General features: G+C 43.2%; 1 long non-coding RNA gene across 3 annotated transcripts; it reads left to right on the top strand.

The window, feature by feature from the left end:
• Positions 1-1768: 1768 nt before the first annotated feature.
• On the top strand, positions 1769-4442 carry LOC125545365. 3 transcript variants are annotated; one of them, XR_007300006.1, is made up of 2 exons: positions 1769-3394; positions 3947-4442. It is a non-coding gene; the product is annotated as an uncharacterized LOC125545365 (long non-coding RNA). The 3 variants fall into 3 exon arrangements; XR_007300005.1 differs by having other exon boundaries at positions 3959-4364; XR_007300004.1 differs by having other exon boundaries at positions 3902-4364.
• The last annotated feature ends 8038 nt before the right edge of the window (positions 4443-12480 follow it).

Raw genomic sequence — 12480 nt, 5'->3', positions numbered from 1 at the left:
GCTTCCACGAGGGTGGAGTGCGCGCCCTACCCCCTGGGCGTGCCCCCCTGCCTCGTGGGCACCTCTAGTTATCTCCGGACTCCATTTTCTTGCATGATACTTCTTTTGGTCGGTAAAAATTCATTATATCATCTCCCGAAGGTTTCGACCACCGTATCTCGCAAATATCTCCTGTTTTTGTTTCGAGCTATTTTCTGTAAGGGTTGTCAAGGCCAGGCATCATGTCGTCTCCCTCCTCCACCGACAATGAGGGCAATGACGCTTGGCTAATAAAGATAGAGCTGAAGAGAGAAGAGTCCGGAGAGATCAACAAGGATGATGGGATCAAGAAGGCCATGGGGGATCAAGTTCCGGCAGCAGCAGACGAAGACATCCTCCAATTTCATCACAATCTCCTTACCCCGATGGAGATTGAAGCTTTCAAGATGATTGAGTTAGCTCGAATTCAAAACAACTATCTCACAAGTGAAAATATTTTGTTGAAGTAACATATCGTCACACTCAAGGGCACTATCCGCAAATTGGAGGACCTCCTACGCTCGATGTGCGACTATCCATCATCACCAACACCTTCTCTACCAACAAAGAAAACTGAGTATCAGATATGGGCACTTCCCTTGGCAACTGCCAAGCTTGGGGGAGTGCCCCAGTATCATATCATCATCACACTTCTATTTTTACCGTTTTTCTTAGTTCGATCTTTTTGGTAATATCTTGATCTAGTAGAAATAAAGTTTTAGTATGATCTAGTTTTGAGTTTTGCTTTATGATCCTTCTATGTAATCGAGTCCGTGAGCTATATATAATAAAGATTAGTGTTGAGTCAAGGGCTTGGTTATCTTGCTATGATCTTGAGGGAATAAAATAAAAGAGAAAGAATAAAAAAAATAAAGAGATCATATTGATCTTATGAAGAGTAATGACTTCACATATAAAGAGTTTGATGAATAAAAGTTGTTGAGAGTCGACAAACATAGTTTTGGTCATTATTGCAATTAATAGGAAGTAATAAAGGAAGAGAGGTTTTCACATATAAATATACTATCTTAGACATCTTTTATGATTGTGAACACTCATTAAAATATGACATGCTAAAGAGTTGATGTTGGACAAGGAAGACAACGTAATGGGTTATGTTTTCCTATATCCGAAATAAAGTATATTGTCATGGATCACCCAACATGTTGAGCTTGCCTTTCCCCCTCATGCTAGCCAAATTCTTTACACCAAGTAGAGATACTACTTATGCTTCCAAATACCCTTAAACTAGTTTTGCCATGAGAGTCCACCATATCTACCAATAGATTGAGTAAGATCCTTCAAGTAAGTTGTCATGTTGCATGCAATAAAAATTGCTCTCTGAATATGTATGATTTATTAGTGTGGAGAAAATAAGTTGTATACGATCTTGTGATGTGGAAGCAATAAAAGCGACGGACTACATAATAAAGGTCCTCATCATAAATGGCAATATAAAGTGACGTTCTTTCGCATTAAGATTTTGTGCATCCAATCATAAAAGCACATGAAAACCTCTGCTTCCCTCTGCGAAGGGCCTATCTTTTATTCTTGTCTTATACCTTATACAGAAGTCATGATGATCTTCACCTTTTCTTTTTACATTTTATCCTTTGACAAGCCCATTGTGTTGGAAATATATATATATATATAGACACACACATACATAGGGTCGCGCTATTCGTCACGCAGGGTGAAAAATTGTTATTTCTCACCCTAGCCGAACCACACATCGGGCGCCGAAGAAAAAAGCGAGGTAAATTTACCTCATGTAGTGGTAGATATTACAGCATTGAGACCCTGTGCGCAAAAGAAAAAAGCAAGGTAAATTTACCTGTTCTCTCCCCTACCGAACTAATCGGGAGAAAACCAACTCTACAGATCGTGGGAGGGTTGTGCTATTTCCCGCACCATCTCAGCCAGTGCTACACGCAGCCATGGCGATTCCCCTTCTCTGTAGGCCAACAGAGCAGGCCGCTCCATCCAAGCGGTCGCGAGCCAGCCGCGGTGGCTCTGGGGAAGAGGTCGTCCCACCGGCGGGATGCAGTTGAATTGAAGCGACGGCGCCAAGTTGGATCGCGATTTCTGCGGCGGAGCGGCGCTGGGCCACGGCGACGCGCTCCACGAGCTCGAGAAGTGTCTTATATCTCCTCTCCCATCCTCGTATCCTTGATTGATCCTCGCCTCCCTGATTGATGTATGCCCATTGATCTGGGTCGTTTTTTCATTGACTAGGTATGAATATGATTGACCTCGTTTGCAAGTTTGGTCCCTGGCTCACTGCACGCGCCCATGAGCTCAAGCCCCGCCCCTTACCTCCCTCTAACTTGGCCGCCTCCACCCCCTGGTAAAATCCCTTCCTGTTTTTGATAGACTGAAGCTTGTTTGTGTCGGCAGAATTTGTGTGTTTTGAGTTTGACATCTAAATGAGGGTGGTAAGTTGTGATGGGGAAATTACTTGTCAAGGAATCACTTGTGCTTGTTGTAGTGAGAGCAGAACGAAATGACCATGTTTTATGAAATTATACTTCTTATGCTAAGGTTGTAATATTAGACCAAGTCTATTCTTTTTTAAATTAGTGACAAATCAGTAGCTCATTTTGTTGTGGAAGCACAATTTAACATTCAGTCAGTATTTTTTTATTGTTGTTTAGAAATTTTGACATCATGTCTGAAGACTAAATTGATATCGGTTCATACGAATGACCATGTCGCTGCTAATCTCAGGCCATCCAGGCAAGACATAGCTTCTAGTTTTTCGGCATCAGTGCACGCTTGAAGCACTCTGCCTGCAGAAAGCAGAACCTTTCCGGTTATCTTGTAAAACCATCCCCACACTCGCAGCTCCGGTTTCCCTGATGATAGAGCCATCCACATTGATTTTGACCCAGTTCATTCCGGCGGCTTCCAGCCAGATCAATTATGTACTCATCCACCCGCCACTTTCTTTCTTCAGTAATTAACTGGTATATTCTTACATGTGTTATTGCAGTGGGCAAGTGCAGAAAATTTATGGTCTATTTGGCGTGACGAAGTTGAGGGGAATGTGTTGCAAACCATGATGTTTTCCTAAAATCCAATTGATTTGGATACACTTGCGAAATGCAGAAGTAGTTTCATCACTGTCTTTTTATATTTGGTATTTTCTGACATGAACTATTGCATCTACTGAGGTGATTTCGTTGGGAAGCTTGCCAGACTATACTCTAGACTCTCTACCGCTATGCAATAGTATTTTTGTCAGTCTACAATCTAGTGCTTAGAATTCTTTTGTTTGGAATAGCAAACATGGCAAGCTTTATTTTTTTCTGAAACTGTGTTCTGCATGTTCATCATATATCGCAGGTTCATTTATGGAGTTCTTGAAAGACAAAAGGTACTGATTGTGTGTGCAACTCTGCATTACATGATTTAAATCGTTGTTGCTTATATAAAGAAGATTTTGGTCAAGAAATAAAAAAGAACAGACATAATTGTCAATACGTTGGGTTTTGTTTTGGAATTAAATGCTTTAGATCTTGGATGCTGCATTTATATCCTCTGCTGTGTTCAATAGGTTTTATTAGATGATCAATTAATCTTTAGTTGCATATAAGAAAATGATCTTTAGTTTGACATAGTGTCATCGGTTGCAACTGAACATGACAAGAAACTGTTGTTCAAGGTGTTAATGAACTTCTGTCAGTTTTGTATATTAACATATTTGCTTGTTAAAATCTTGTCAAGTTTCTTTGTGACAGTTATAGTTTAGCACATTTCCAAATATATTCTCTTGATATGAAAGGCATACAGGAAAGAGATCAAATTTTCATTCTCATTCTCGTGTAGCTTTGTGCATGCTTGTTGTTTAGCCTTTGGTGATATCTACAAGCTTTCATTGTAGGTGGTAATTGAACCAAGCAATTCAGTATGAACTAATAGAGTGTAGGGGGTTCTACAGATGCAGCAGCATCAAGGACTGTGCCGTGTGAAGCATATGGAGTGGAGTCGCGACAACGCCGTGATTCTCATATAACCTATGAGAACGAACACAACCACAACCACGTCCAGCCACCGACCTATCAATGCTCGTTGTGAATTCAGTAAAGCCTAACTGAAGTTACTAATGCCAAAAGAATATAGAAGAACTCTCAATTATTATGCCATGGATGGAAAATGTCATTCAGCTGGTCTTTGGTTATTCAGTCTGACAAAAGATTTGGATGTGAGTGAAATTTGTATCAGGAAGGCAAAGATTACATTGCCTGTCGTTTTCATGATGTATAGTGAATACTTGATCTAGGCTGCAACACATTTACCTTATGAATAATTCTGTCGATAAAATCGTGCTTGTTAAATTTCCTTGTATAAGTACCACTGGAAGTTTTTTCTTCTAATTTGTGTGTGTTTTCAGAAGATTGCGATAGGTTTGTCAATAAGTGTTATATTAAGTGTATCTGAGATGTTGATTCCTAGTTTTGGATTCCTGCTCTGCATCTTCCTCCAATGTATTGCACAACACTTGTCTACTAGATCATCACGACGTGTGTTCACCTCGTTAGCTCTAGAACACGCACGGAAAGATTCCTCATTAGCTGTAGATCACACACAGAAAGATTCCTCATTAGGTTCACACACAGAACGATTCCTCATTAGCTCTAGATAACACACAGAACGATTCCTTTGTGTTGTTGCCCAGACGGCAAGACATAAGAATTACTGGAATAGTGCAACACACGACATCAGAACTACTCGGGAAGCAGTTGAATTTCATGACATGCCTAGGTAGGTTTACAATGAAGAAAGACAATGTGAGTTCATAACACATAAATCATAAAAACAATATATTCAATATGGTGCTTGACAAAGTAGCATCTAAAAAGATCAATATATATAGACAACTATCTTTCTGTAGCGAAAACACTCCCGTTGATCTGGAGATGGGCATTGGTTTTGGGAGAAAACTGGGGACATTTATATTTCAAATTAGAGGCTGCAAAATTCCCATCTGGATGACTCTACAGTTTCTGCAAAGATGTATTTCCAATTAGCGTTGGCAACATCCTCGTCTGGATGACCCCACAGTTTCAGCAACGTTACTGAAAAAGTTCCAGAGCCTGGGCAACTATTACATGTATACACATATCTTTGCAGGTCCTCGTGATTCCTCTGTCTTGTTTCCTTGTCGGAGATGCATGGCAAAATATAAGCAAGGAAAACTGTGAGCTGAAAGAGGTACATTAGTTTGAAAGGTACTCTGAATAATCCATCAGCCAATATTACAAGGAACTAAATAAATATGACAATGAACTAAATAAACACTTGTCTATCGCAGTGCTAAGAAATACCCCAGGAAGAAGATATTAGTCATATTTGGATAGCTAGCTCTGCAAGATAGAAATAACGAGTTAAAAAGATCAGCAAAACCAACACATCACGGTACATAAGAATCTGAAGCAAAACTCAAGGAAGAGAAAATTATATTTGTTGCAAAAAATAATAATATTAAATCTGTAAGCTCCAATATAAAGTAGAAATTGGACAAACAAAAATCTTGTTTCAGTAATAGATAATTTATGCCTTACCATACCACCCGCATCTACATGTGGTGGTTCAGCAGGCGGGTCATTTTGTAGATCGCTGTTCTTGTTCTACACACTTAATTTAGGAGGTATGCAACTATGAGGATATTGGTGAACAAACAGAAGGTAATGTCGTGTTTTTATAGTGTTGTAAAAAAAGCCACATACATGTTTGTCAATTGGACTAATGTTTAGCTGCATAGAGTATGTACTTTCAAGTTGGAAAAAGGATTTAAAATTTGTAAGGCAGTACATGAATAGTACCTAAAATGGAAAATTAAAACATAGACGGGACAGTTCCTCATTTGCTTGAACGAGATGAGAGTTGATGCATCCATTCTTCACGGGATGGTGAAGCTTTAGGAATATGGACGCCCATTAGTTTCAAACAAGAAATCAAAACACAGATAGTAGGAGTAAGAAAATAAAATTGTGGGACTTACTATTAAAATTTCCCAGCATTCTGTAGGAAAAAAGATATTCTGAACACACCAACCCTGCCAGAAAACAAGGCAACTAAGTACCAAATCTCCTAATTGAAAAGAAAAGTAACACTCAAGATAAATACTACAAGTACTGATATACATAGATTTCTTTTATCTGTATAGGACAAGTAGTATTATCATGAAGATCAAACTGAAGGCAGAATCTTTCAGTTCTCATTAAAAAATCTGAGAGGCATATGCACATAAGAAAGAAGTACATTTTCTTCAAGCTCCTCAACCTGCAAAATAACCATGCGGGTAATACTCAAAACACTTTTGTAACAAAACACATCTAATAACCATGGAACGACATCCAGGGTAGAACTTGATCAAAACTTGGATACAATCTGGACCATATCAGGTCAATGTCATGCTTGATGTTTCTTTACCCTTTCTATTGTTTAATTTTGCAGCTGACTGAAATTCTGGCTAGAAGAGGCATGAATCCTACAGTCAGTGATCAAGCAATCTGCCTGGATCTTGTAGCCAAATTGAGAGGCATCGCTGCTGTTGAGAAAACTTCATGGACCGCCCAGCACACACACTAACAACCATCGAATCAAAAAATGTTCCAGAAGCATAGGTGCCAATCCCCTCCCTTCGTTGTTTTCTCCTTGTCCCCCAAAACTGCTGTAAAACTCTGGCTTTGTTGGTCATATGAAAGCTTGCAAATTGAAAAACATCATCAAATCCAAGGTAACAATCACATCACAACAAATCTGGTAATTAACTGAACCCTTCCTAATGAAAATTTGAAAGAAATTATTAGAATTGGAGATGCTCACCTCCTCACGTGTGCTCACACACCCAGCCAAAATACAATCAGAACACAAAACAACTGTCACGAAGCAGACCATGCACGACCATCCCATCTAATTTCACTGCGATCACAACCACAGCGCTGCCGAAGGTCTAGGAGCCGCCGGACATCACGCCGCCCCACCTACCGAGGGACCAACACAACGTCAAGCCCACTAGCTACTCATCCCCCATCCGAGCAGCACACTGCCCCCAGCCAGCCAACCGATGACTTGCCTTCAAGCCAGCCCGCTGAGCACCACGTCGCCGTTCGCCCGTCGCTTCTCTAGAAATCGTTTGCAGCTTCTTCTTTCTCCCCAAAAAAACCGTCCACAATAGATTAGAAAAGGACGGGGAGGTGGGGGAGGCGTGCAGAGTCGTAAAAATAGAATCTTACGGCGAGGGATTGTGGGCCTCTTTTTTTAATAGGCGGAACGGTGGCTTCGTGGGACGCACAAAGTCTGACTCGGTCGATCTGCCAGGGTGAGGAATAAGTTATTCTTCACCATGGGACTTAAATAGACTTTCTATATATATAATTGGATGTAAGTTATCATGAACTATTATTGTTGACATTACCCTTGAGGCAACACTATAAGCCCCTATCTTTTTCTGTGACCGATTAAGACTCCATAACCATAAGTATTGCGTGAGTGTTAGCAATTGTGAAAGATTAAATGATAGTTGAGTATGTGGACTTGCTGAAAATCTCTTATATTGACTCTTTCCTATGTTATGATAAATTGCAATTTCCTCAATGACCAAGATCATAGTTTGTTAGTTCTCAATGGAGTTTCTGGTTCATACTTGATGTTGTGAATAGATTATTATTTGAGCATAAGAAATCATATGACAATATCCGTATATGTTGCTGTTATAAGAATGATCATGATGCCCTCATGTCCGTATTTTATTTTACCGCCACCTCTATCTCTAAACATGTTGACATATTTATCGTTATCGGCTTTCGCTTGAGGACAAACGAGGTCTAAGTTTGGGGGAGTTGATACGTCCATTTTGCATGATGCTTTTATATCGATATTTATTGCATTATGGGATGTTATTACACGTTATGTCACAATACTTATGCCTTTTCTCTCTTATTTTACAAGGTTTACATGAAGAGGGAGAATGTCGACAGCTGGAATTCCAGGCTAGAAAAGGAGCAAATATTAGAGACATATTCTGCACAGCTCCAAAAGTTCTGAAACTTCACGAAAGTTATTTTTGGAATTAATAAAAAATACTGAGCGAATAAAGTACCAGAGGGGGGCCATCCACCGTCCGCGAGGGTGGGGGGCGCGCCCCCTGCCTCGTGGGCCCCCTTACAGCCCTATGATGCACATCTTTGGCTATATTAAGTCTTTCGTCGAGAAAAAAAAATCAGAAGCAAGCTTCCAGGAAGAAACTCCACCGCCACGAGGCGGAACCTTGGCAGAACTAATTTAGGGCTCCGGCAGAGCTGTTTTGTCGGGGAAACTTCCCTCCGGGAGGGGGAAATTGTCACCGTCGTCATCACCATCGATCCATCAACATCTTCAGCAGCACCATCTCATCTCAAACCCTAGTTCATCTCTTGTATCCAATCTTTGTCTCCAAACCTCAGATTGGTACCTGTGGGTTGCTAGTAGTGTTGATTACTCCTTGTAGTTGATGCTAGATGGTTTATTCGGTGGAAATCATATGTTCAGATCCTTAATGCATATTAATACCCTTCTGATTATGAACGTGAATATTATTTGTGAGTAGTTACGTTTGTTCCTGAGGACATGGGAGAAGTCTTGCTATAAGTAGTCATGTGAATTTGGTACTCGTTCAATATTTTGATGAAATCTATGTTGTCTTTCCTCTAGTGGTGTTATGTGTACGTCGACTACATGACACTTCACCATTTTTTGGGCCTAGAGGAAGGCATTGGGAAGTGATAAGTAGATGATGGGTTGCTAGAGTGACAGAACCTTAAACCCTAGTTTATGAGTTGCTTCGTCATGGGCTGATTTGGATCCATCTGTTTCATGCTACGGTTAGGTTTACCTTAATACTTATTTTGTAGTTGTGGATGCTTGCAATAGGGGTTACTCATAAGTGGGATACTTGTCCAAGGAAGGGTAGTACCCAAGCACCGGTGCACCCACATATCAAATTATCAAAGTACTGAACGCGAATCATATGAGCGTGATGAAAACTAGCTTGACGAAAATTCCCATGTGTCCTCGGGTGAGCTTTTCTTTATATAAGAGTTTGTCCAGGCTTGTCCTTTGCTACAAAAAGGATTGGGCCATCTTGCTGCACCTTATTTACTTTCATTACTTGTTGCTCGTTACAATTTATCTTATCACAAAACTATCTGTTACCGATAATTTCAGTGCTTACAGAGACTACCTTGCTGAAAACCACTTATCATTTCCTTCTGCTCCTCGTTGGGTTCGACACTCTTACTTATCAAAAGGACTACGATAGATCCCCTACACTTGTGGGTCATCACCGGGGGCATCGAAAAATCCCTAATATCAATTACACTTTAGTAAGAATTTTGGTGTTAAGGTATGTGATTCCCTATGCAAGCACAAAAGCCAATAGTTATGCAATGAAGTTACATCCTACATGAGGGAGTCTTGTATTAGGGGGTATCCGGATAGCCGGACTATATACTTGGCCGGACTGCTGGACTATGAAGATACAAGATTGAAGACTTCATCCCATGTCCGGATGGGACTCTACTTGGCGTGGAAGGCAAGCTAGGCAATACGGATGTGTATATCTCCTCCCTTGTAACCGACCTCGTGTAACCCTAGCCCCCTCCGATGTCTATATAAACTGGAGGGTTTATTCTGTAGGACAACAGACAATCATACCATAGGCTAGCTTCTAGGGTTAGCCTCTACGATCTCGTGGTAGATCTACTCTTGTAATACTCATATCATCAAGAACAATCAAGCAGGAAGTAGGGTATTACCTCCATCAAGAGGGCCCAAACCTGGGTAAACATCTTGTCCCTCGCCTCCTGTTACCATCCGCCTTAGACGCACAGTTCGGGACCCCCTACCCGAGATCCGCCGGTTTTGATACCGACATTGGTGCTTTCATTGAGAGTTCCACTGTGTCGTCACCATAAGGCTTGATGGCTCCTTCAATCATCGGTAGCGATGCGGTCCAGGGTGAGGTTTTCCTCCCCGGACAGATCTTCATATTCGGCGGCTTCGTACCGCGGGCCAATTCGCTTGGCCATCTAGAGTAGATCGAGAGCTATGCCCCTGGCCATCAGGTTAGATTTGGGAACTTGAACTACACGGCCAATATCCGCTGAGACTTGATCTTCGACGGATTCGAGCCTATGTCAGGTGTGCCGCACAGTCACGATGAGCATGACGTAACTCTGCCGTCGGACAGTATTCGGGAGATCGCATCTGCAACTACTCCGGCCGTTAATCTGGAGAAAATTGCGCCATCTGAGAGCGGAGGGATAGACCCCACCACGGAGGTCGCGCTCTCAGCGGCGATAGAGCCGGATGCTGACTTCACCCCTTACGAGAGCCGTGTCACCGAACCACTGGATTCATCCCCGTCCATGGACTCTGAGCTGTTTACATCCATGCCCGTCGAACCCGACTGGGCGCCGATCATGGAGTTCACCTCCACGGATATCTTTCAGCACTCACCTTTCGGCGATGTGCTTAAATTCATTAAGGTCTCTCTCCCTGTCAGGAGAACCTTGGCCGAACTATGTCCGGCTAGAATGGGATGCGGACGACGAAGAAATTCGCTGCCCACCCACCACCCACTTAGTAGCCACTATCGACGATTTAACCGACATGCTCGACTTTGACTCTGAAGACTTCGATGGTATGGACGACGATGCAGGAGACGAACAGGAACCACTGCCCACAGGGCGCTGGACCGCCACCTCAGCATATGATGAGACAACGAAGGATGACCCCTCCAAGAAGCAACCCAAGCGACAACGTCAGCGGCGCTGCTCTATGTCCCGCCACAGCAAAAGTAGTGATAGCGGCACAGGAGATAATAACACTCCGGATAGTGCCGAAGACAACAACAATCCCCTCCAGCACGATGCAGAGCCGGAGGACGAACAAGCTAGCCCTCCAGAGCGGGCACCAGATGGTGAACCATAGGAGGACAATTACATGCCTCTCTTCGAAGACAAGGTGAGCCTCGGCGACGAAGAATTTATCGTGCCTGAGGACCCCGTCGAGCAAGAGCGCTTCAAGCGCCGGCTTATGGCCACGGCAAATAGCCTAAAGAAAAAGCAGCAATAGCTTCAAGCTGATCATGACTTGCTAGAAGACAGATGGACCGAAGTCCTTGCGGCCGAGGAGTACGAACTCGAGCGCCCCTCCAAGAGTTACCCAAAACGCAGGTTGATACCTCACCTCGAGGAGGAAGCATTGAAACCTCATTCACCAGTGTACGAAGCGGCTGACCGGCCACTCCGTGGCCGAGCCAGAGAGGCGTTTCAGCCTGAAGTTCAGCCTGCACCCCGCCGCCACTCAATCAAAAATACTAAGGCCTGGGGCAACACAGGGGACCTGCGAGACATATTGGACAGTAAGGCAAAAATCGCAAGGTTAATATACGGGTCACGGGCACGCGCTCCAACACGAGACGATGATCATCGCGTCGGATACACCAAGGGTAAATCCGGCTGGCCCGAATACAGCACACAAGACTCATATGAACTGCGTCGGGATATAGCCTGGCACAGAGGCGCCGCACACCCCCTATGCTTCATTGATGAAGTTATGAATCATGAATTCCCAGAGGGTTTCAAACCCGTAAATATCGAATCATATGATGGTACAACAGATCCCGCTGTATGGATTGAGGATTTCCTCCTTCACATCCACATGGCTCACGGTGATGATCTACATGCCATCAAGTACCTCCGACTAAAACTCAAAGGACCAGCTCGGCATTGGCTGAACAGCTTGCCAGCAGACTCCATAGGCAGTTGGGAGGATCTGGAAGACGCATTCATGGACAACTTCCAGGGCACTTATGTGCGACCACTGGATGCTGATGACTTGAGCCATATAACCCAGCAGCCAGGGGAATCGGCTAGACAATTCTGGACATGGTTCCTAACTAAGAAAAAACAAATTGTTGACTGTCCGGACGCAGAGGCCCTAGCGACATTCAAGCATAACATCCGTGACGAATGGCTGGCTCGCCACCTTGGCCAGGAGAAGCCGAAATCTATGGCAGCCCTCACAACACTCATGACCCACTTTTGTGCGGGCGAGGATAGCTGGTTGGCTCGCAGCAACAACACATCGAGGAATCAGGACACTCCGGATACCACAGATGCCAACGGCAGGCAACGTCGTAACAGACCAAAGCGCCGCAATAACAGCGATAACACCGAAGATACGACAGTCAATGCCGGATTCAGAGGCTCTAGATCCGGTCAGTGGAAAAATCCATTTAAAAGAAATACTCCGGCTCCGTCCAGTCTGGATCGCATACTGGATCGCTCGTGTCAAATCCACGGCACCCCCGATAAGCCAGCCAATCACACCAACAGAGAATGCTGGGTGTTCAAGCAGGCCGGCAAGTTAAATGCTGAAAACAAGGACAAGGGGTTGCATAGTGATGATGAG

This window comes from Triticum urartu, chromosome 3 (assembly GCF_003073215.2).
Source record: "Triticum urartu cultivar G1812 chromosome 3, Tu2.1, whole genome shotgun sequence".
Taxonomy (NCBI): Eukaryota; Viridiplantae; Streptophyta; class Magnoliopsida; order Poales; family Poaceae; genus Triticum; species Triticum urartu.
The sequence above is the reverse complement of the archived record's forward strand: the minus strand, read 5'-3'. Positions and strand labels throughout refer to the sequence as shown.